This window comes from Anopheles coluzzii, chromosome 2 (genome assembly GCF_943734685.1).
Source record: "Anopheles coluzzii chromosome 2, AcolN3, whole genome shotgun sequence".
Lineage (NCBI taxonomy): Eukaryota > Metazoa > Arthropoda > Insecta > Diptera > Culicidae > Anopheles > Anopheles coluzzii.
Genome location: NC_064670.1, coordinates 113355791 through 113382594, shown reverse-complemented (window position 1 = coordinate 113382594; position 26804 = coordinate 113355791). Strand labels below are relative to the sequence as shown.

General features: G+C 46.1%; 1 protein-coding gene and 1 non-coding gene across 2 annotated transcripts in view; one reads left to right on the top strand and one right to left on the bottom strand.

The window, feature by feature from the left end:
- The window catches only part of LOC120950337 (BTB/POZ domain-containing protein 9-like), a 162787-nt gene that overhangs the window by 113986 nt on the left and 21997 nt on the right, over window positions 1-26804 (bottom strand). The window lies entirely within an intron of this gene.
- Trnam-cau (transfer RNA methionine (anticodon CAU)) lies at window positions 256-328 on the top strand. The gene has a single exon. It is a non-coding gene; the product is annotated as a tRNA-Met (tRNA).

Genomic DNA, 26804 nt, shown 5'->3' with positions numbered 1-26804 from the left:
TGAAAAAATGTTTGCCAATTATCTATGTGACCATTTTATATACTATTTGGTATAACAAAAAACTACACAAAATTAAATCTAATATTTACACGAATAAATATACAGACATATTAAATGAAATTCTTTAAATTAAAAAAAATGTATAATACTTATACTTTTATAAACGTTAAGTAGCGTTATAAAAAATTATTAAATCAAATTATAAAAAAAAGTTCATTTCCACCGGATTGTTGACTAGTTAACTTAATATCACAAGCCTCGATAGCGCAGTCGGTAGCGCGTAAGTCTCATAATCTTAAGGTCGTGAGTTCGATCCTCACTCGGGGCAGATTTATTTATTTATATTTTCATGTTACCAATTGTTTAAGTTACATTTTTACCAATTATATGTGTTGATGAAACAAAAATAAAAAGCAAACCTTAGCACTAACCCTGTGTTAATGCAAGCGATGCAAGAGCACCACTGTCTTGCATTTTTCTACACTAAGAGATGTTTCAATTAAGAACACGTCGCTATTCAAGCATACGAAACTGAGCGAAACTCGCGCAACCCGTTGCAAGCGGCAGCACAAAAAAAACACGCACCCCAAAGTGTATGTGGTACACCACGAGCTAGCAAGCGTTCATAAATTTATGACAGCTTCCAAAAGTAAATCGGCAACCGGTCCGGTCATCGGCGAATGCACGCCGGTCCGCTTTGAACTTTGCAACCTGGGACTGCCTCTGAGCCGGTTGCCATCTCGCCCCAAGTACTGTCCATCGTAGGGGGTTGGTTTTATGATTACAACCAATGCCGCCATGTTACAACAGAGCAAACCGGCGTACATTTTACGATACGGATAGCAGTAACCGCACGTCAATCCATAATTTATGCTTCTCGGCTGAGCTTTCGGAAGCATTTCACGTAATGTTGGGGAGAGCGGCTTGCTTTGCTGGATGCGCAGAGCAATGAGCTCTGCAAACGTATTTGATTTATATATTTTCAACTGAATGCTAGCTATAGGCGGAGAATGTTTGTACGGAAGAATTAAAACAAAAAGTAATCTACAAAGCGCGTTCTTCCGCACACTTTATGCATCCGTTGCTAATCCGTCAAAGTTTTTTTTTTTTTTTTGCACTGGTTTATTACTAAGGTAAAAGCAAAGGTTTCAACTAAAAAAGATGAGCCGGAAGAGTTAAAGACAACGGGATGAACACGATATAAAGATGTTTGAAGATTCAATTAGATTTCTGCCGCAAAGACACACTAGCCATTTGCTTCATTCACCGAACAATCTGTGCGTGCTACATTCTGGCACACTTGCAATTTATAAGCCCGGGGCAAGTGGAGTACAGTTTCATGAATTAAATATATCTTTCTCTCCTGCCTTCCGATTTCTACCTGATTTATTTATCAATTCTTTATTGTTATTTTTTGTTTGCAGCTTTTCGGAATTCTTTCATGTTTTGGGATTCTTTTTTGGGAATAAGCACAAAATCCCACTTTTTTGTACCATCGAAAACGAAAGCCAGCCCAGCTCCGATCTACCCAAACTTTTAAACGCAATTAATTCCGTGTTTTATGGCAACATCACGCTTTAGAGTGGGTTCGTTCCACGTTTCACAAGCTGTAAAAAAATACCACATATATCCTGCAATAACCGGTGCATTCCTTTATTTCCTTTGGTTACTCTCGCACACAAAAACTTTAGCCACACTGATGGTGTTTGACTTCGCACCTGATTGCATTACAATGGCAACTGAAATATTGCCCGAATGGGAAAGAAAAAAAAACACCCCAAACCACAGTGCACAGTGAGCGGTGAACCACTTTCTCTTACACGGACACCTTTCCACCGGGTTGGAAGTTTACCGGGAAATCAATTATTCGGCAGCAATTAGCGGGAACACTAAGAGGGATATTAAATTGTTATGTGTAATATGGCTGTGTATGCGCACCTGTGTGGCAAGCGATACTGGTTGCTATCATGGCTTGAAAAAAAAACATTAATGATTTCCCACGAATCGTTAACATTACTTTGCTATATTGATAATAATAATAACTCCGCAACCGGATCATACCGTGGAGAAAATCAATTAAAAATAATTATACGGATCCGTATTGGTATAAAACACGATTCGTGCATTAAAAATTACGACGCGTAAGTTTGCAATGTTTATGGATAAAAGTATATTTTTAAGTACTCTTTTATCTATTAATACATTTTTGTTCCTTTGCACTTGAACTAACCCCTCGATGGTATTATGCACTTACACCGCAACCTTCACAATCGACATATTGATTGCTCCCAATCACTCACTGCCACTCGGCACAGTAAATGAACAATCCAGGGCCTTACGTGTTCTCCACCATCACCACCACATGTCCTTCAAACCGACGGGGAGGTGCATACAAAACTCATGCTGCCATATAAATTGAAACATTACACGCTCGGACACGCTTACGGGCATGCGGTACAGCTTCCCGTGCCTAATCGATAGAACGCGGTACACTATTGCAATGTACAAATTAATCACAATTTGCCTGCAATTATAAACCCAGCGTGTGGCGGGCGGGTTGGCGCTCATAATGCAATATATCCCTTTTGCTCCTGCGTGGTACCAGCTGCATGAGCATTCAGCCTACTGGTCTATATAAAATCACAGTGTGCTACAAACCCGCCCCGAACCGTCCGGAAGACTGATTCGTTTCGTGACTTTCGAGACACGAGAAATCGCGGATGGAGTGAAAAGAAAAAAGGCAACCCGCTGCACCGTACCGCCTACATGACCGAGCACGCTTTTTTTCTTTTCCTTCCATTCTGAGGTTCAAGTAAACCAAAAAAAAAGGCCTAAAATCGTGCCGGCCACGGAGAATGCGATCGATCGGTACCCCCTTTTTTCTTTCAAGCCTTTTCCCCCCTAATCTGGTAGCGACCGATCGGGAAGGAAAGGGCGACAACCGCAGTGCAACATGCAACCTACACACACGTGCGCGCGTTTGTCCCTAGCCTCACTTGCTCCCTTCCCTACCCATTTTATTGGGACATAACCGCATAATAACCTTTTAATTTTCACCTAACTGCCAACAGTGATATTCTAAATCACACTCTATCTGCAATCATTAGGCGTCGTTAGCGAGGTGATTTATTACGATGTCGCGCCCGATCGTGTCTTCGTGTTGCTGTATGTGTATGTGTGTGTGTGTGTGACTCTGTGCACACCAGGGCAGGATAGATAAATCTGTCCCGGGGAACGGTTAGCTTTCTGCGCCAACCGGCAGGAACGTCCCGACGGGTGGCCACACGGTACCACGTAGCGCAAACACCAGACATCGGCGCGCCATCTTGCTTTCGATCTTGCGGCAATCCACCCACCGCAATCGCCCAGTCACACCGGGGAAGCTCCTAGTAGGGCAGGCGAGGGAATAAATTACTATCGAATCGTTTAATCTATTAGCCGCGTGTTGCCGCCTGCCTAATGATGGAACGCTGGCACTGCACGGGACCGTAAAGGACGTGCTGCAATGTGTGCGCACCGGGCACACGATCGTGATCGTGATTCGCGACTGATGTCGCGGCCGGGCTGCAAGCATTCTGCACTGCCGGCCGCATGGATCGTGGACGCGAAATCAATGCGAACATTGTTTTTTTTTGTCTCCCCTGCTCCTCTCCCTCCGCTCGTTGTGCAGCTTTCCGCCGGCCTGATGGGCTATGCAAATAATGTGATCTACTTCTCTTCTTCCTCAATTAGCTATTCTGTAAGATGATGAGCGCATGAGAGCTATAAGGCAGACGACGTCACGATTGGAAATTGAAGGCAAAATTATGGAATTTATTTACATAATTGGGATTTCATTGGAATAGTAAAACAACGTGTACGATACTTGAATTAGGTCTTCCTCAAAAGCTGTTCTACAGAATAGTACGATCTGGTGGATTTACTAATATAATACTACAACTTCGGACATCCAATGAAGTACCCATAACTTCATGGGAATAGAGTCTTGTATTTTGAGACGTAAAAAGGTTGCTTAACCATTCGTAATGTAGATGAAACCTCGAAGATGATCTCTAGTCAGAATAGAGTTTATTATGAATATCTTGTTATTAGAAATATATCATTATATGACACCACATCTATCTTCAAGATATTTAAGATAACGTTGTTATTTTTCGGACTTTTAATATCTTTTTCACCTCCAAGTTTCTAGAGACGTCTAAACGACTATTATTATTAACAGTCTTTGCCTCCCAACATTACCATGTATATTGCCATATTAGAATATCTTAAGATCGTACGTTAGTGACGCGTATAGTTCATGGACAGTGTCCAGAATATTTTTTCTCTAAAACTATCTTTAAGACTAATGACTAAGACTTAATGCCCAATTCAATACTCGACAAAAGACCAATATCTCTTAAACATTACGCTCGTGATATAATAAACACAGAGATACTTTGCAGTTATTTCAGAGCAGCTGCTTAGTGGCGTCACTCGTTAAAAAATTCTGCTGAGTTTGATGTACTGATCATTTCCAAAACACAGTTGAAGCACGACCAACCGAGCCCTTAGCTGCGCTTAATTAAACAAATCAAATCAGTCCAAAATCACGTTTTACGCATCAGCAGCAGCTGCAGGTCGTAACATCCTTCGGGCCAAAAAAATCCCCAAAACCACCCCTCAGTGTAGGCTCCAGCTTCTGTAGTCTCAGCCGTGTAGCTCCCACAGTCACAGTATCAAAACAAATTCAACTGCAAAAACAAAAGCCAAAAACAAATCGAAACCTAAGCGATACGGAGTTTGGGGCATATTAAGATCGTGTCTCGACCATTTCCGCACCGCTACAGTACACACACACACACAAAAACGGATGCCAAAAGCACACGCACTGGCGAAGAGAGAGGGTGCGCGGTTTTAAGCTTCTCCGAAATCCGCTGTCGTGGCGTACTGTGGCGGGTGCCATGTCGTGCTGGTGGCATGTTTAGCTAAAATAAACAATTTTCGTGACCGCCCGAAGGCCACTCGACTCTACACACCACACGGACGTGCCAGAGCAGCGCATATATAAACAAATCCCCAAAACTGCAAGCGCATGGAGATGGGTTTTTGGGAGGATCACGAGGCCACGGTGAGGCATCAGCGTGTTCCCACCGATCCGCCTGGAACGACCGGCGGCGACAAGCCAGTTCGCGGACAGCTGAACCACGACGTTGAGCCAAAATTCCCTGAAATCGGCAAGCGCGTGAACATGCACCCCAAAAACTGCAACTGCCTATTCCACCCCGGTTCGTTCCGTGCCGATGGCTAATCTGTCTAGCTGCGGATACACCCGTGTCCGTCCGTTCGTGGTGCATCTTTGCGTTCTCACAACGCAGCACACAACTATTAAAGTAGATTATATTTTAATTAATATTATAATTCATCATCAAATTCTCCTGCCGGGCAGGCAGCACAAAATCCATCCGCTTTGTGTTTGGATCCTTTTCGTCGTGTGTTCGAGGAGGTACGAGAACGGTGCAGCATAAATTGATTTATCCCTCGCTGAAGCGCTGGATGGGGTTGAAAATTCAATCTTGCTCCCTTTTCAATCCCGTACCTTTAAAGCTTCCCTTGCGAAGGAATGCACCCAAACTGTGTTGATCCCACAGACATCCCACTGCTCCAAGGGAATCATTTCGTCCCGCAAATTGAAAAGGAACTAAACCAAAACCTTCCAGCATCCTACGCAGTGGTGTATGTTAGTTAATCTACTGTCAGGTTGGCCGTCGCCGCCGTTGCCGGGCCGTTTTTCATAAATTGAATTAAAATCTATAAATCTTACCACAGGGATCTAATTTGCTTATTTTTGTTTACTTTTTACTCTACAATTCGTCCACGGCTTTTGGGAATTTTGGGACTCGAGCAGCCTTGTAATAACAGAGGATCAGAACGTTCTTATACTTGTTCCTCGCCTCTCCCGATACGATCATCTGCCGCTCGGGCAGTTAATTTCCGCTTTCCCCCACCGGGCCATTCCGTGGGGTGTTATGCTGTTCGCAAGTTCGCAGTTCTTTTGTGCGGACGGATGATCCGATGAGCGATCAAATTTATGCGATGCGTTATCCCTTCTGCCGGGGTTGTGATCGCCCAGTTTGATCACAACGCGCAACGCGCTTGGGCTGCACGTTATGTAAACATAATCTCTTACCCCCTGTTAGCTACCCTCCCTTGCCGACCGCCACCCCTATGACAGCCTGTCGACAGGGTATCGGATCATCGGATCGTGTGGAAAATTGAATTTAATTTTCAATATGTTGCCCGATAAATCTTCGATCGGTATCGAACGCCGCGGAAACGGATGCGCGTCTCGCGCCACGCAACCGACGCATCAAACCGGTTCCCCATCGGCGGCTGCCCGCACGCACGCACTCACGCCACGGTGCGATGTTGTTGATCGACTGCAAATTTGTTGCGCCCACCTTCACCTTCTCCGGGGAGTGCATTACCGCCATCTGGGAGAGGCCACACGACTCTGTGTGGGCTATGGTTTGCTGTGAAGCAGCAAGGGATGGATTTTCCCTTGTCTCGCTTTTTTTTTTTTTTGGTTTAGCTCAATCAGCCATTATCGAACCGATTGGTAATAGTTTGTGGCTTGTTATGGTTGCCGGATCATGCAGGTGGGCGCAGGTGTTGAGTTTAATCGTGATTACAGCTAAACATTATAGGGAACGTTTTTGGAAATGGGGGATTTTTTGCAAAAGGGTTCAAACCATCCTTAACAAGGCTCATAAATTTTCAAACTAATTTAGGATATTTGAGGCACGGCATTGATTACTGTTTGCCTCAAATGAAAGCTTGCTTGGACAGGCGGTTTGCGAGTAAGCCGCAGCGTTTGAAGGGATAATAACGAGAAGAATGCAGTTGGGAAAATAATACACATTTGCGGCAAAAATGTGTTGCACGTAATGGATCGCATGGGCTTTCAATTATTTTGATTAACTGCGTAAGGGTAAAATATCCTTCTGAGCATTTTTTTCCATTTGAAAGTAATAATCGAGATCTGAAAAATCATATTCTTTATTCATAAAATCTTTTTTTTTTTTTCAAACAGTTGTAAATATACCCTTAAAAATAGCAAGCTATTAGACGAAATACATTTTTAACAGAAAACAATGTCATGACCGACAAAACTAAGAAGAAAAAAAAATAATAAAATAGCACGTGAAGTCAACCAACAATGAACTATGCCCCAACAAAGGCAAACAATAAATAAGCTTGCAAAACGCAATCAATCTAACAAATTACGGTGGCAGCAAACAAAAAAAACGAATCCCACTTTGCATTGTTGTTTTTGTGAGACCATGTAACAAAAAAAACCTCAACATCTCCAAAGCAAGCAGCTACCCGATAGACCCTCAAACAGCAAAAAAAGGCGCTCCAAAAGCTTCCAGCGCATCACCGCGGTGAAAGATAATCGCTTCTAGTTGACAGCTCCAAAGTGAGGTTAGCGCGGCGGACGATCCAGCCAAGTCATGGGGCCCCATTATTCGCGAGCATCACGTCCGGGCTACCGCGTGTCAAGGCGTGTCTGGCAGCCGCGCTCTGACGTGACCGGGACGGATTGGGCAAACGGGGCTAGTGGTGGTGGAACGGTCCGACGACGACGGTGCAGTGTAGATTTCCGCCGATTTTCTCATGCTTCTATTCATTTCACCGACCGGATCACCGGTCGTTTGCAACACGTTCGCACCGCACACACGCGCAGCTGACGCTGATCAAATCGCGGCAACGGTTGCCATGTTGCCCATTCGCACTCCCACAGACAGTAGCCCTGCGTCTGAGAACGAACGCGTACCTACTTACGCCGTTTCTTCTGGTCTGGTGCGTACGCAAGAAGCGCGTGTGTGTGTGTGTATGTCTGTCTGAACCTGCGGTGGCATCGACCGGCCACGAAGTGCGCGCACATGCTTCCCAGGGCCTGATCGATCGATATTTATGGGAATGTGTAATGGGCCGGCGATCGATTGACGGCGTTTGAACAATGGCCGCCCCATGTCAACCGGAAGCTACAAACGTTGACAGCTGGATGTTGCGCCAGGGGGGAAGCGAAGCGGAGGGAAAAGTGCGTAAATAAATTATCCCGCAACCGAGCCAAAGCCCATCGCGCTCTGCTCGGCCCATCGGTGGTGTGAACAGATCGAAGGGCTGATCTTATCTTGGGGTTTGTCGCTGTCGCTCGAGTGTGTGATCGATGCCTGTTCGGTTCGGTGGGAACGTTAGCGTCATTGGAGCAAACGCACTGAACGCGTCAATACATCGTATCATGATGGTTTGATTTTGTGAGCTTTAAGTGAAGAGCTTTCTAGAAATTTGATTACATTTATTTAGCTTTTAACTAAACTTAAGAAGAGTAAATTATCTTTTCTATCAATTAGCTCGAATAGACTGAAACCAGTAATTCTTCTTCGCTGAAGATTGATTGGGATTAAATTGATTTAAAACAATACTAATCTTCTAGCCATCTAGTAGCAAAATGTATCTATTAAAAGTTCCTATTTTCTAAACGGAATTCTAGTACATATTTTAATTAACTTACTTGCCCCTTCATGATTTGGCCACCTAAGAATCCAATAGGTACACGATTAATTTACTTTGCAATAGTAATGTCTTTCACGATATTTGGAATATATTGTACAAAATCTATTGGAGTCACAATGGTAGGCATATTTCACCATGTGATTTACATTAAAAAAAGACCCTAACAATTTTACAACCTCTTCACGGGACCACTTTCGACTAAAAAAGCACCTGAGTACCTAAGAAGTGTGGCGTGGTCGTACCATCCCCTTCAACAGAGCTAATCCGTCCGAACTTTACAGCTGCCGTAAAACGGCAACACCACATCGCACACACACACACAAACAGCGGGATATTGACAGCTCCAACTGGGCACCCTATAGTGTGGCTAGAGCCTCTAGTGCCACGAATCACCGCTGATGGATTGTCCTCCACCTCCACCACGCAAATGTCTTATTATTATTTATAGTTCAGGCAAAGTGCTTTGGACAGGGCAACATTTAGCACGTGTACTGCATCGACGTGTGTTTGCCTCTTGGAGTGCAAGTGCTGACCCGGCCTGCTGACGGATGCATGCCGGACGACAGGCCATGCCCGGGCTGCCAGGTGATGCCACACAAGTGAGACTGCCTGACGACGTGCTCGTCGTGCCGTGGTCGAAGGTCCGCAAAGAGAGTTCGTGACTTCATTCCCTCCTCGGGTCACTGGGGGTGTAGCGAGGTGTAAGCACGTCGATCCGCAAGCAGTCATTACGGCTGCATTTATAAATTACGTGATTTCATTCCGTACCGTCTTCGGTTCGGTTCGGTGCCGCGAACCTTCGCTATAAATACGACCACAGCATCTAGTTTACCCTCCCCCCGTCCGAGGTCCAGGTCATACGATACTAATCGAGACCGGGCGGCAATCCATTAGGAAAGTGATTCGGACATTCGCTCCCAACTGCGCGAATATCTAAGCCGGTATTCACACACACACACACATCCTGTACCTCCCTTGCGCCGATGCGGGCCGTGGGACACCGTGGTTCGATTGATTTATGGAAAGTTGGTGGTCGAAACAGCGGCAGTGCGCAGTCCTGCCGCACGGCCTGGCGCTGGTGGATTAATTTATTTGCAACCCGCTTAGTACGAACGTACGTGACACGTTGTTTGCAAGCAGTTTGCACGAGATTGCTTAGTTTTGGACTAATTCGCAGGCGCGAGTGTTACCTGGTGCGAAGAATAAATTATTGACAGTCAATAAATAACTGTTTTGTTGGGCTCGCTAGCAAAAGGGTAGCGATTGTGTGCATGTGTACGGGTGGTTGCGTTCGAAGAATGGGAGGAAATCAAATTGCAATTAGAAAACCGGTAAGCGTGGAGGAAGGATTTCGAACACAACACAACGACGTTTATCATGTTTGCACTATGTGCACGCGAGCAAATTAAAATTTGCAACATTGAAGTGTTCGTTTCCCTTCGGATAGGACTGTCGTGGTCCTCAAGCCGCTTGGATCTCATCTTACTAATAGCAGCATTAAAATTCTAGGAGGCGTTTACGACATGGAATGCTAATGAAATCCTTGAAATACATGTAACACTTCAAAAGCAATTAAAGTCCGTTCTAGAATTGCGCAGGTAATATGTTCCGAAGATATCCGCATAAGACATATATCGCGCTTTTTCAATAATACAAACTACCTCGACATACGAGTACGTTAGATTTAAGTTGATAGCATTAGCTACAAACAAAAGTATTAAAATGTCAATTCGCTGTAAAAATTCGTCTATCAAATCCCTAAAAAGACTCAAAGAACTATCAATTATGAAGAAACTGCTTTTCTCCAAATCTTCATAAGACCCGCTCAAATCGGGAACAAAGCATATTTAATTTAGGGTTAAGCAAATATCCTCTACACCTTAGACTCTGATCGTCCAACAGCTCTACACGAGCTGGTCCAAGCGACAAAGACAACCAGCCCGACCTCCTAATCAACTTCTTCAGCTTGTTTATTGCCTTTTAAAAGCATTGTCAGTCTCAAAAATTCAATCTGCAGAAAAATATGTAAAACGCCAATTAACAGAACAGGCAGCTGCACCTCATAAACACTGTGCCTAAGCCCGGGCTCCCCATTCAGATTAGATTCTCTCCCGAATGCGGACGAATGCACCGGACTTGCTGGCGCGCATCCTTCTAAGCACGCAAACAGGAACGGACAGGTTCGCGCATGTTCCAACAACCCGAATATGGAGCGCTGATTTGCCAGCTCCGTAAAATTATTTGCCAGCTCACCCGAAGTGGCGGCAAATGTCGCTTCCTGGAATGCACAACCACCAACACCGCCGCTAACGCTCCAAACGCGGTGTCCATTTGTGGGTTAATACGTTTTTAAGCGTCCGTCCATTTGACTCGTTTTGTTTCTCCTTCCGTTCCAGCCATGTTGTTGCGCTTCGCGGGATTCAAAATTCGATCAAATGGCGAGCAAAGCAAGCACAAGAAAACCCCGTGACACACACAAACGCACGCGCGCGCGCTCCTAGAGCAGAACCGAGCCGGCTAATAATAATAATAATCAACCACGGACGTCCCGGGATATTCCCCGGTCCTGGTAGACCTCCCACCGCAAGTTCTCCAGGGACAGCAAAAGAGCATTCGCAAAAAAGCTTCCACGCGCGTTTCTGCAGGTGTCGATGGCTTTGGTTGTCCGAATTTAGGGTTCACAAATCTGACCGCGAGCGGTTTTTAGGTGCGCTTCTTCCATTCCACGCTGTCCACGCTGTCCCGATCCACATTTGAACTACACGCAGGTATCGGCGCAGTTTCGCGGACCCATTTGGGACATAATAAGATTCGGAGCACCAGAAACAGCAAATTCGCTTTACAAAGAAGTTTGGCATATTTTCTTACCTCCTTTGGGATGCAAAAAAAAACACTAAAACAACGTCACCTTGACTGGACCACTAGGCCATCGCGATGCCTGTGCAGATCGTCTGCCTTTCCGCAGACAGCAAAGGACACAACAAAACAAGCAACTTACAACAAGCAGCAACAGCACACGCTCTGGTACAAACGGATCGTCAACCGGCGAACGTACTCATCGTCCTCCCCGTTTGATGCATTTGTCGCCCCCGGGGGGACACAGGCGATCGCCGACGGACCCGACCAAGCTCGGCTGAAACCGATCATTATCTTCGTCTGGGGAGGTTCGGCGATTTCGACCGTGCGGGGTTTCGTTTTCGGTTGTCCCGCGAAATCCCACCACGCTCGGAATGCAATTATCAAATTTACATACGTCGGAAACGTCGTCCCTTGTCCGGTTTAAGGGGCAACGCTGGGAGGAGACGCTTTGATTAGGCACAACCGTCGCTACAGCTGCCAGGGTTTTCGGGATCGAAATGGATGAAATTATCAAATTTACTCCATCCCAAAGTCGAGTGGGTGTTTCCTTCCGAAAATGTATCCGTCCACAAACACCGATCGGCAAAGGATTGGAGACAAAGAGCAAGAGTTTTACGAAACGCCTACGGTCGCTTCCTGTTCTGGGGAGGTAAATGAGGTCTTTTAAGGCATCTAACGATCAGATGCCGGACGCCGGCGTTGAGCCTCAAGCGCTTGGCAAGGACTTGGCGAGGGCGGGTCCGCAAGCGTGTCGTTAAAGTTGCTGGGCGTGTAAAAGTGTGCAGCTGAAACATCCCCAAAGGACACATTGAAGCAAAGCGGTCGCCATTCGCACGGCAACCCGAAATGACTCTATTAACTCTTTCCTTGGTGAAACGGAGGGTTTTTTTAATGTAGGAATGTGAATTCAATGTAAAAGGTGAGCTGCAATCAGCCTGTGGTAGGGCTGAAAATGTAACATGTGTATATACAGGATAGGTACATCCAGAGTGTGGACTAAGCAGCAGCTTTGAGCCGTAAATCTTAAACACAGAGGTTAAATCTCCACTACGAAAATTATAAAGACATCATATCAAAACATGCTTGTTATAGGTTCAAATCTTGAATGAATACATTCAATAGTATGCAGATAGTACAACAATAAGTGCAACAATATTTTATAGATTACCAAATCCTGCTTAGTAGCATGACCAGACCTTGACCGACTACGAGTTTTCCGTCTATCATCAAGAATAAATCTTGGGACAAACCATGGTCTTAAGTCGGATCATAGAACCTGATCGGTTATTCCTTACTACTTTCCGTTAGTTTGCAACTATACTTAATCTCCTTATGATTCTTCCTTAAACTTACACTTCAAAAGCAAAACATCGACCGCCAACTCCAAACGAAGGTTAGGGCTTCTTATCTCCCTGCCGATGACCTTTTGCAAAGCGCCACAAAGTAGCAAAAAGAGAAAAACAGGCTCGCGCACATCCCCCAAACCACACACTCCCGGCCCATCTAATAACAGGTTCAGCAGCGCTAGCAAACGTTACGTTCCGGCCGGTCCGCAAGGGCGCTCCTCCCACATATTGGAGCAAACGACCCGCGCCGGACCTCAGCACGTATGATTTAATACTCATTAGCATTTCGTTCCGTTCGCGGGGCCGCACTTCAAACGGCAAAACAACGGAACCGATGATGGGTTAACCTCGACCACCCCCAGGACCGGTGAAAACTCCCCCTTCATTTGCTGTCAAAATTGGAACCCAACCCAAAAGACCCTCGGTCGCTCATTTTACGCCAAAACCCCGCTTATTCCTCGAAGCGATGTAGCCAGCAAGCTCACAAAGAGTTTCGAAACTCTTTCCCGAGATGCGTCCGACCGACCGCTCGGTGGTGCCCTCTAAATCATCAACCGAACCTATGATCTCCGTCCGGCGACGGAAAGGTTGCTGCGACGTCCCCAAAAGGGGTGGTATCACACACCGCTCAGCGCCGGGTTTTATGATTTATGGGAAATTTTAATAGCTCCCCCGAACCCTTTCGGTGATGATGATCTGTCCGGGAAATTATCGACGTGCCAGTTCCGAGCCCGTACATGGAATGGTACGGGTCACACACACATGCGCGCGCCTACATGGAGCAAAAAGGGAGGCTCCAATTTGCTAAGCAAACAATATACCTCGCCACGAAATTGGAACCTTCTGGGCTTCTTTTTGTGGCTTGCGGGCCGCTTTTTGTGAAATTCGGACAAATCATTCGGACCATAAATCACGTGTCGGTGGTCCCTGTCGGTCGTGTGTGTGGCTATTTTTGATTTGGCGCCGGAAGGGTAGGCCGCTATTTCCGGTGGCCCGGTACGAAACCGTAATAAGTGGCTGATGTTCCGAGCGCCCCGGTGGCTGATGATATCGGTAGCCCTGACTTGATTTTTGGTTCGGTTATTAGTTTAATTGAAAAATGCTACACCCGTGGCTCGTGTGAGCTTTTCACTATGTGGTATACGTTTACACAGCGCTACAGCGCTACCTTACTTGTAAGGAATGGTGCACAGGTGTTGGTGGTGTACGGATTATGATTTAGGCGAGCTTCGACAAGCCTGAGTGTCGAGGATTCGATACATCAAAGCGGTTACTTTTTTATATAATTGGTTATAAAAATCGAAGTATTAATCGAAAAGTTTAAAAGATGCATACTTTAAAAAAACAAATTTGATAAGCTCGAGTTAAGAGTGTAAGAGTTACAGTTTGCAAGTGTCATAGTGTAGAGTCATAGAGTCAAAGAATCGAAGAGTCGATGGGTCGTAAGTGTCGAAGTGTCGAAGGGTCGTGAATCGTAAAATCCAAGAATTGTTGAATTATTGGGTCTAACACTCGAAACCCACTATAGTAGGCCAATATTACTAATCGTTACGTCTCCCTCCGTCTCTTAAGCAAGAATTAGCAAGTGGGCAGAATTACACACGTTCCAATCTTTCCTCCCTACCAGCTTCTAACGGATCGGTAGCCATAAAAAATAAACCTCAGAGCATGGTCAAGATCACGAGATACTCGAGTGAGATGAAAAAGAGCGGTGTTGTCGATTACCTATGACTTGTGGTTACGATCAATCGAGCAAAACGATACTGGCAGGAAACCCTCACTGAATAATATCGGCCACACCGTTTGCGATAGCAAAAATTCAGCCAGGAGAGAAAGAGAAAAAACAGATCATAATCTGGCGAATTGTGCGCCTTTCCCCATAGGCAGCGAGCCTGGGAAAGTGGTAAACTTTTACCTCACGGATCGCGCGTGCCTGCGAGAAGTTGCTGTGCCGCCTATTACCCACCGACTTGAATCGCGATTCGCGCAATCAATCGACGAAGGTGGAGGCACTATGTTCACATCGAGTTGCAGCAATCGTAGACAGATGTCAGTAGGAAAAAATATTGTTAAGCAAGTGTGTCCAGTGCTCCAGTCCAGTGTCGACCAGTGCTTAAGCAGTGTGTCGTTATCGTGGAGAACCGGCAAATTCCCGATCGTTAGTGATTCGTAGAAAAGGATTTAAAGTCACTCTTTTACTAAAGGAAATACATGACTGGTCGTTGGTCAATGATCGGCAAATGGTAAGAGCTAAGAAGAAAAAGTTATAGAAGTACATAGTGCAATATGAAGGTAATGGAAACTTGGAGAGTTGATGTTGATGATGTCTTCTTGCTGATGAGAGTTGATGATGTCTTCTTGCTGGAGAGCTAATCTCAAATAACTACACGCAAGGTTAAGCCTAACAAATTCCCATGCCTTGCAAAAGTTAACATTACTACATCTCTTGCGATTCTTTAGCTTCCTGTACGTGCATCTCTCCCTCTAATCCTTTGATTAAGCGTCCATTAAACTCCCGTCGCAGAGCCTATCGCAAGCCAATGCTAACGATGTCGTAAAACTGCAACTGCACAACGTATCTGCGGTTCGGTGCGCGTGGACCACCCCGGTCGGTTATCAATTTGTATCACCCGCAGAAATACTCGCTCGTTCCCAAGCAGCACCAGCCAAAGGACAGCCAGCCGGATGTGCCACCGGCGAAGTCTCGACATGGGAAAAGATGTCCCCAAGAGCCGCAGCCGCAACCACAGTGACAGTGAGCGCCGGTAAACGGCAAACGACCGCCTTATCGCTCGATCGATCCCATAAAAAGCGAATAAACATAAATATAAACGAATTAAACCTTATACAATTACGAAATTATCATAATCATGATCATGATCATGTGGTTGTCGTCGGTTTTCTCGGTTGTGCTGGTGGGTTGTTTTGTTTTTTCTTTTTGTCCCGCTCCGCTTTCGTTTGTGCTACTCTTCCAATTGCAATTCTTCCTCACGATCAGCGCACCGTTTTCCCAGCACAGCACATTGGCGGCTTGACCGAATTGGCTTAACAGGGGCACCCCACATGCGCATGCCGAAACCCCCGATCGAAGCTCAATCGTCCGTCGCCCTAATCAATTGGACGCGGCTTCGCACGGGGTCCCCACGGGGCCGGCAAAAAGAGGCGCCCGGGCCACTATCGGGAGCATAAATCTTTTTATTGACTATTTGAGTTAATTATTTCGTTTCGGAATTGCATTTTACGTTTGTGCCGCACAGGAAGGTTGCCGTTTGTGTGGAAGTGTGTGTGTGTGCAAAAGCAAAGCGCATTCGGACGCGTGGCGGGCGGAGGTGAGATCGTGGCATCGCAAAGATTTCGTGTCGTTCCGTCCGGATGCCCTCCTGCTGCTGTCGTGAGTCGATGCCGCCACCGTCGTTGTCGTCGTCGTCGCTGTCGCTGTTGCTGCCGCGACATCAGCTCCAACTGGTTAAGGCTGCAACGGGGGCAGCAAAATCAATACCCTTCCACCGAACGTTTTAATTGTAATTTGGACCACCGAGGAAGAAGTCCACGATCGGTCGGCGGTCCGATCCGATTCCAAAATCGAGTAAGAGCGCTAGAGCAAAAGCGAAACGTCCCGACGTCCACAAGGACCGAAGTGACCAAGGTAAGGAATCATGTTTTTGTTTTGTGCCGGAAAGATCGTTTGACGAAGCAATTTAACGGCCGTAAAGTTGAATTAATAATCGAACCATGGCAATCTGCCAATAGCGAAAACAAGTGTGTTCCGGTGCAGGGTTCGAGATTTATTCGTCGTTCAAACAGATGGAACAAGAACGTGAAGTATAGGAAAAATGGTACTATAGTATAGTTCCTTTGGTACTAAAAATGGACAAAATTGATGACATTGCATCGGAAAGGATGCTGAAACCTGCTTTAGCCATCAAGGTTTCTATTATTCATTAATATCGTATAATGCCAACCTATGGCTCACAATGTCCTCTAAGATAGTTCTATAAGTTAAGAACGTTTTCTCAATTTATGATGATCATGGAATTTTTGAAGCGACTTTTCTAAGAAAAGGTATGAATAAATTTCACTAGCATTGCATAGCTCTCAGTGGTTCCTACAGTACATATTTTACAACATAATAGTCACACAAAAGCGTGCCATTTCGGCATCCATTCGAAATATGCATCATATGCTGACCATTGTTCTGTTGTTCGTTTGCACCTGTCCTTAGGCTGCAATCGTCTCAAGCGATTGTCATTTTTCACCAGCCAACACCAGCCAAACCACAGACACTCATAAAACTGCTACAAAACTCCGAGCCAAAAATTATTATCTGTCTTGGGCAGCTGCATCCAGCAGCGGCCGTACACCATCGTACCGATACTGCATCATCACAACGTATCAAGTTTGATTTAGGATTGCTAGCGATAAAAATTATAGTTCTATTGAATTCTAAACTTCCGTCTCTCCGGCAGCGAAATGGCGAATAACGCAGGCGAACGAATTTCGCGAAACACACGCTCACACAGTCCTATAATCCCGCTTTTCCGCGCCCGATACCTAGCATAGTGCCGCCAAGGATCCAGGGATCCCAATTAGTGATGGGTAAATTCAACAAAAATCCGGAATCGCTTCCGGATGACTCCGCCAAAATTGGAAGCGATTCCGGAAGGTAGGTGCGAAACTCCGACCTCGGAGCCGTCCGGAGCCGTTCGGAGCCGTCCGGAGCCGCTAGTCGGCAGCCGGAGCCGGTCGGAGCCGTCGGAGCCGTCGGAGCCGTCGGAGCCGTCCGGAGCCGTCGGAGCCGTCCGGAGCCGTCGGAGCCGTCCGGAGCCGTCGGAGTAGTTGTAATAGTTGTAATAGTCGGAAGCATTCTGAAGCGCATTAATTTCCCGATATTAGTGATAATTTTATTGTAAAAAACATCTAACGAGTAAAAAAAAAAGTCTTCTTCATTTATTGATATGAAGTTTTTTTGTGTGTTTTTTTTTCAAAAATAAAGCCAAAAATAATTGTTTGCTCCGTATACATACATAGGAAAAAAAAATGAATCAAATTAGGAGGTCAAGGAGCAATAGAACTATGACGGGAGGTGGGTTTGATAAAATACGAACGAGGCAGATGAGTGTAATTATGGCAGTTTTGCACGGTTGTTTACATTGACTAACGTGTATGGTTTAGGCCGCACTTGTTTTTTACCGAATAACATGATGGCACATGGACAAGACAAAGAATATAACTATCAATCATCCGTCCATCTTTTATGAAAATAAAGATCAATAATAGTTTGATTCATAGTTTTTCCCTATATATACGGAGCAAGCAATTGTTTTTGACTTTATTGTTTAAAAAAAATACAAAAAAAACTTCAGAGCAATAAATGAAGAAGACTATTTTTTTACTCGTAAGTTGTTTTTTTTAAATGAAATCATCGCTGAAATCGGGAAATTAATGCGCTTCAGAAGACTTCCGACTATTACAACGACTCCGACGGCTCGAACTGGCTCTGTCGGCTTCGACGGCCCCGACGGTCCCAACGTTTCCAACCGGTTCCGTTGGCTCCAACGACTACGACGACTCCGTTGGCTCCAACGACTACGACGGTTCCGACCGGCTCCGGACGGCTCCGTCGGCTCCGTCGGCTCCAACTGCTACGACGGCTCCGACCGGCTCCAGCTGCCGACTAGCGGCTCCGACGGCTCCAACGGCTCCGACGGCTCCGGACGGCTCCGACGGCTCCAACGATTCCGGACAGCTCCAACGACTCCAACGGCTCTAACGGCCCCGACGGCTCCGGACGGCTCCGACGGCTCCGACGGCTCCAGCTGCCGACTAGCGGCTCCGGACGGCTCCAACGGCTCCGACGGCTCCGGACGGCTCCGACGGCTCCAACGATTCCGGACAGCTCCAACGACTCCAACGGCTCTAACGGCCCCGACGGCTCCGGACGGCTCCGACGGCTCCGACGGCTCCAGCTGCCGACTAGCGGCTCCGGACGGCTCCGGACGGCTCCGACGGCTCCGGACGGCTCCGGACGGCTCCGACGGTTCCGGACGGCTCCGACGGCTCCGGCTGCCGACTAGCGGCTCCGGACGGCTCCGGACGGCTCCGGACGGCTCCGACGGCTCCGGACGGCTCCGACGGCTCCGGACGGCTCCGACGGCTCCGGACGGCTCCGACGGCTCCGGGCGGAATCGACGGTTTTAATTTTTCGGAATCGGAGCCGGAGTAGCAATGCTCGGAAGCGATTCCGAGCCGTGGGTGCGATTCCGGCTACCCATCACTAATCCCAATCCCAGCAAGCCCGAACGATCGATCATCGATCGCACATCGAGCGTGGAGAAACGGTTATTTATGAACTATAAAATCTAGCCCGCGTACCGCCGCTATACGGACGGATTTTGGTTGATCCATTTTGTTTTGCGTGTTGCAAGATTTAAGACTTTACACACATCCAAACACACACACACACAGATGCATTGCGAGGACCAGGGTAGAAAGACACAAGACAACAACGATCACAAAGTTTTGCAAACGCGTCGAACTGTTTGTGTGTTTTGACCCCTTGCAAAACCTTTTCCTGAGTGTTGTGGGTCTTGAATCGTGAAAGCTAGTGTGTTTTTTTCCACATGTGTGTGTCTTCCTTTTCGGCTCAAATCTTCCACCGGAATCTGAGTTATGAGCTAGCTGTGGGTCATTCCGTTGGGGCTATGGTGCTGTGCTGTTGAAGAAAAAAAACTGAAGCGAAACGAATCAGCAATACTCAACGCGAAAATGGACTGCTTTCTCTGGCAGTCAGATACAGGTCAGCTCCGTTTTTGCAGAACATACATTGTAAGTTAGCGGTTCTTTTGTGGATAAGCTGGACTAAATATGTTTGAAACGCACCACCCCTAAGACGATTTTTTGCAAAGTTAGTGTTTAATTGTAAAGTTTTTAATTTGTTTCATTACTGCTTCCAAGTATTGTTAGTGTTGAAGAATTTATTAATTGATAAAACTTTGCTCAAAAAGTTAATTTATTTTAAACCTCATAAAATATTATTCAAAATGTAAAAGCGCCCTCTCCACATGAAAATTTAATATTTTTACAACCGAGGTGTAACAAATGCGTAACGACCTGCCGGCCAAACGCAACCTACTACTTAGGCGCTCATTAATTGTGCCTCAGTTTTACTGTTTACCGTCCAAGAACAACTTCATTCTTGAACACGTTCGAAATTGCTGTTTGTCAACGCGCCTTCCCCAAAAAATTGGTGGCCCGAAACAACGGCCTTTGGCTTCATGCTTCATCACCTTACATCCACCCAATGTGTGCATAAAATTGTCCGCCGAACGACACAAAACCAAAAAAAAAATCTGCAAGCTACGGTAGCTAATAAAATTAAAAAACACAACAACCGCCCCCTTGTGTGTGTATGTGCTGTGCACGTGTTCTTCCACCGAAAGAACGACCCCGATCCCGACGAAATTGGTTGCACCAAAACGGCTTTGCGCCAATTATTTAAAGTTAATTATATTAAGTAACATCAATTAAGGAACAGAGAGCATGGGAGGGAGGTTGAGAAATTTATATATTATACACACACACACACACACACACACGCTGCACTTAATGGTCTCGTAATGGTCATGAAATTTGCTGCCGTTGCCGTGCGTAACGATGGCGGCAAAGCAATGTACCACACTCCGCACGCTGATTTCAGTCCCTCGCAACTGCACGGTGGAAACCGAGCACAACGACGAAAGACTTGCGCGCCACGTTGACAACGAACGCTGTCGAACGCTTTTGACAGTAGCGACCGTTCAGGTGTGACGATAATCAATGCAATCGGATGCAATTCGATCCTCCCGGTCGAAGCAGGGAGGGACGAAGGAACCGGCTCTCCGTGCACACGTCGCACACGCTCGCAAAGGAATGCGCACGCGGCAGCGACGCGATGCGTGAGCTCAGGTCACGATGGCACCGCGGGATCGATAGCAGCTGCCACATTGCTCTTGGTCGTGGCTTACCGTGGTCGGCTGTAGGAATGCTAAAGTATTGTGTTTTATGTGACTCTTTTGTTACCGGCCCACAGGCCTGCGTGTGCATCGTCTTCTTAGTGAGGGCAAAACGAGATTTGCTTATTAAACGGGAAGCTTAAAACACTTACTTGCTATAATTACACCACCCTACTACTCTGTTGCTTAATCCTTACTCGAACAGCCCGTCTGGGGGAGTGTGTTCAATTTTCTTCGAGCGAAAGGTTAATTGGTACTGCTGCCATGCCTGGTAACAGGTCGTCGCCTACGAGACCATCCACACCACAAACGACACCGCGGCCACCGACACCCCCCGCATGTCGCTTGACACTGTCGCCAACCAGCTCTCCCAATCCCCGTCCCTGCGTGTGTTTGCTTCAATGTGCCCGAGACGCCATCGGCCATTGTCATTTAATGGTCGGTTGCCTTCCTCCTCCCATCGCAAACGGCACTGCACTGTAAACACTTGACGACGCTTTCAACACGAGCTAAGATGCTTGGCTCCTTCTGCCGTCCCAAACGAGCAGCTTCGTCTCGTGAGAACTGCGTCTCAGTTGTTCGGAGGCAATGCCGTACGCTCGTAACAGAACGCAATGTGACCGTTCCGTTTCGAACGCAATTCACCTGTAAAAGGTACTAATCCCAACCTTCTCGCCAGCTACAACCACTTTTGCTTTGCCGTCTTATTCCGCTGCTGCTCATCTTACCACCGTTCTTTTCGGTCTGGTCGCTTTGCTCCTCACACTATCCAGAAAGCACTCCACCTAAAAAAAACCAGCAACCCGATGCCCATCTTCTACGCCAATCGTGCGCCAATCATGGCCACCATTCTGCGCACGAGCGTTCAATTATGCCAGGGCGCGCACAGGCGCACGATGCCCCAGGTGCTAGGCGCGCGTTTGGCCCACCGTCATCCTCACCGTGGGCCAACGTCACACTTGACATACACATTTTTGAAATTCTTTCGCACACGAGCCGGAACAACCGCACTGCTTGGATGGACATTCCAATCGATTCTGGCACCATGTGGCACAGTCAGCTGGCGGTGGTGGTGGTCACCGTTGAAGATTTGCAAATGCTTAATCTTTGCCGTGCAATCAACGTCGATAGAAAGTAAAGCCTCAAGTGAGGTACGGTAGCCGGGTGTACGCGCGCACGCGCTTCAAGAAGACCCTTCAAACGCGTATCGTGAATCATAATCGGAATTTGCGTCTTGTAGAAAAGCGCATACCAATGCTGAGTGTTGACGAAGAACGGTGAAATCTGAATCACTGTTGACGAAAGCAATCGACATGAGCCTTACAATTTTTAGCAGCTTCTACAGGCTGAAGGTACAGTATTAGAATGATACCGGGAAAAGAGGAATGAAATCATGTGCAAGCTTAACACACAGCAACATTATGAGTACGTTGTTTACTGGTTTTATAATAATAAAAACACGCGCCTTATCTTCCCAGCAAAAAGAACATGATGCCTCTGCTACTAATAAAACCCCATTACTCCATTAAACAATCATAACCGGCCACGAATACATCCCGTATCCATTTCTAATCGATTTGTTGCGCACGCATATGCCATTCTGTGCTGCTTCTGCCATCATAGGCTGATCTAAATCGCAACCAAACGCATGCAACCGCTCGATCCCAACACCCAAACGATCGATAAGTATAGCACTGGCCGGCACTAATGATCAGTTATTAAATCGCAACCATAATGGTTGCTCATTATAGCCTTTAGCGTAAAACCCACAACATCCGAACACACCGCACAACAGCAAAACGGCAAAGGGCGGCAAACATTGGTGCCCGGTCACACTTCCTTCCTGCGGGTAAACAACGGGCAACATAATATGGCCCTTTAGACACCTTTCGATTCCATTGGATTGGTTTTAATCGGTGCAGAGGAAAGGGTTGAATCACCCAATTTCTGAGAATGGAATAACCTTTGTAGCTGTATTCGATCGTATTGCAGTTACAATTGTTTCTTGAATTATAGGGAGCGATAGTTATTTATTTCTCAGTACTAACAGAAGCGTAGTAGGAAGAAATTGATAAAAAATGAATGGCAACTTTAAGCCTGAACAACACAGTATACATTTAAATTTATTGAAAGAGATATAATTAAATTGAAGTCCTAAACCTGTATCTTGCAGCTTTATGGGAAATAACACACACTATCTATCTTAGCCACAGATAAAGTAGATCTAGCGTTAATCCGCTAAATATTGCCAACATCAGCAACAACAAAAACCCTCCCAAAAACCGCTTTCGCGCTAACAGTTTGTCACCTAAACAGTCTCGCTCACGTCGCCGCCTGAAGTATACTCTTCCCCGGTATGTTAGAACACTGCCCCTGGCCCACGCCCTTCCACTCAAATGGCATTAATCAAATGACCACCAGGGCTGCGCGCGCGGTTGCCAAACGCACGAGACTGATGGACCCCGAACGGTTGGGATTAACCGAAAATTGAATAATGGATAAATTGCTGCGTCCCGACGGCGACAGCCATCCGGGTAGTCCGGGCCAGTCAACCTTCGCCCAAGGTTCCCACACTGTCCGTGCAAGCAAAAGCCTTGAACACAACCGACAACCCGCACAAACCCAACAGTGCCAGTGCCTCCCCACGAAAGGGCCCGATCGGGACGGGTTGCCGATTGTCGCCCCACGGGAAAGCCACACGGATGGAAAGACGAAAATGGATAAGTGTCTCCCGCGTGTCCCGCACGAGACAAACGCTAGGCGTACGCGGCGTTGATCGAGATGAATGGGACTGAAGTGATCGTTTCGTGTTCGGTTTTCTAACACAGCTCTTCTTCTAGTTTTTTTTTCTGTGTGTTTGTTTGTTAGCTCTCTTTTGCTTCTTTTTCCCCACTACAAAGCTACTTTGTCCGGTCGCGCAGTCTCTGTCGCCCGGTGGCCCGTTGGGGCGTGAGCCCGATGATGACCGTGTGACAGGAAATAGACTCTATACGCTGTCTAATTGAATAAACGTGGTGTGAAGGAAGCTTGTTAACTGCTGCGGGAGATAATTAATCACAGCTGCCCGAATGCGGTTGCGAGCATCGACTCGATGGGAATTACAGTTTGAGAAGTTTTTATTCGGGAGCTTTTTGGGAAATTTTTGGAAGAGGTCGCAGAACAGGGAAGAAATTTACCAAGATTTTAAAATGATTGGTTGTAACCCGAAACCAACTACAGGTTCACTGCTTCTTCCGAATAAAATGTATTCAACCGATTCTTACGCCCCATTCCTGGCACTACATTCCACTTCAAATTAGATTATTGCCCTTTAGAGATCGTTGCATGCAATTCTTTCCCGTCCATTCTTCGCCCAACACTGTCACTGTCAGTCAAAATGTCTCGAAATCTCCCCCTCCTTCAATGGCATGTGCAGCTGCTGCTCGCACACAGCTTTGCGCACATATTTTATTGTGGCATAAAACCACCGAATTATTCGTTGCTGCAAGGAAACGAGTGCAACAGCAGCAAAACAAAATGGGGTGAGCGCGCTATTTAAATCGCTGTAAAGCACCTCTCTGTCCACTTTCTGTGGCCATTTGCCGTGAGGAATGCACTTTTGCTGCGGGATGAAATTGGGTTCTAAGGCCCAGGACAATAAATACGCGAACGTGCCCGGTCACCGACCGCGCGCCGAACACACGCAGTGGGAATGCAAACGTGTGTCGATCGCCTTTCGGCGATTTCGGGCCAGTGTTGCAGCACACGGTGTTTGTGCTTTTTGCACACCCATAGGCATACACTTTGGAGTACACGTCTTTCTTTTATTGCCAAACCCGTTACCCTTCTCCAGAGCGCTTTGTTTCCCGCTTCCTAAGCCGTCCGAAACGATCGAAGACCGAGAGCGCAATGTCTTCGGAACGGGGTTTTCGACAATGGCAGAACAAAACAAAAAACAACAGGCACAACTTGAAGAAATCGATGCAATTGCAGTGTTTGTGTGTGCCGAACGACACACGGGAGATATTTATCCTGCAACAAAATATATGACAGTCGTAAAAACCTATCGTCGTCGCTTCAAAAAGTTGGCATGCAGCAGCGTTTGTGCACGATAGCTATCGATACGATGCAGTTCGCGAATGGGTCACTTGCCATTCTTGCACCCTTTTGCTTCAACACAATGCATAGCAAAAAAAAACGGTGCGGAATGGAATTTCACACGCAATGGAAAACGGAAAACATTCTTCAGATAACGTGTTCCGACGGGTAACGGCTGTAAAGGTTAGCTTACACAAAAAAACAACACAAACAAACAAACCCATTCAAATACCTCAATTTGCCGCATTCATAATTGCTCGTGGTTGTTATTCCTTCAACCTGGTGGATACACACGAAAAACTGCACAATTACAATTTGCCAATTAATTCAAAGCAATTGTTTAATAAATTGGTACTTGCTGCAGATAAGAAGTAAATTTAGTATTTCTTTTTGTTTAAGGAATTAAATATGGCGTTCAATTTAGTTAATTTGTTCGTTATTAATATTGTAATTAGAATGATACAATGTCCGAAACATTAGATGTAAATCCAACAATGTAGAACTTGATACATTTTCACGTTAAAACCAGTTCAATTGCCATTCATTTTGCATTCACACATTTTAATGAAATTAAAATCAATTTGTGAGTTAACAGGGGTTTTCACTGTGTTAGACGAAGAAGGCATCCTGGATGTTTTAGACATGAAGTCATAAAATGCAAACATATAACCAAGTTCCAAACGTACGTTGAGAATTGAAACGTAAAGAGTACCACATTCAAATTATCCAAGAAACCCTGCTTATGATTGCATAAAATTATACCCATAGTTGAAAGGATTAAAAATATTACACGACCTTTTATAAATGACTTGCTTCATGGCGAACTGTGAATGTTTAATTATCGTAAGATAATTAAAATGTCATACCAGACACCTACGATGCCCTGGGAACACTAAACTCAATCAATGGAATGAAACATGCCACCAGTATAGTGCATTATTATCCCCGTCATTCGTCAACATGTTGTCCCGCAAGATAGTCCTAGTTTCCTTGATCCTTTCCTTTTATTGCGTGCATACACTACCAAACCGACAGGCCGGTATAGTAGACTATCTGGCTCATATGGCAGCCGCTCTACAGAAGCAACATTTCGGTGTCTTCAACTGCTGGTTGCTCCAGTTTTCCAACGGCACCAATCTGTCCCCGTTGTTGAACTCAATCGTACAGCGTCTAAGCAATGAGCATATCAGTCTGGTGCAAGCAGATCATAGTGGCCGACATATTCCCACACACCAAGAGCCCAACATGGTGATATTCTTGTGGGGAAACGAGCAGCAAATGCTTGACCAGTTTTACATCAATCAATGGTTATGGGAAATACCTTCGGATTGTCGCACAATTGTTCTATTTGAACTTGACGCATCGGGCGCATCGTCGCTGCTCCGGCAGATTGGTGAATACTTCGAATCGTTGATGCTATACTATGTTGCTTGTGTTGCGATCAACAAGAACGCCCTGTTCAGCTTTCACTATCAACCGTTGCGCATTGTGAGCTATTCTAGCTTTCCTGACCTAAGTGAACTGTTCTTCGATCGCTTGCAAACGATTCAAGATAAACAATTTGCAGCGGGATACATGAAAGGCCATTACACAGCCATGTATTGTGGGCAAATGTATGGGGAGGATACAGCGCTGTTCCTTCTGTTTGCGGAGCGGCTAGGTCTTACGTTACATTTACAGGAAGTTCTTTGTGATGGGTTTGAGTCTTTAGTTAGCTGTGTAGCTCGCTACAAAGATATAAGTTTTTTACTAAATCGGTTGCATTTTACGCAATATAACAAACATGTGATCAGCGCCTCATCCATGGAACAGTTCACCATAGCAACGCCCAAGGGCCGTTTGCTCAATGTTTGGGAAATTCTGCTGAAACCATTCCATCACTCCGCCTGGGGCCTAATACTCGGCATCCTGGTGACACTTCAGCTCATCCACCAGCTCAAACCGACATTGTTTAGCAACAATCTGCTTGCTC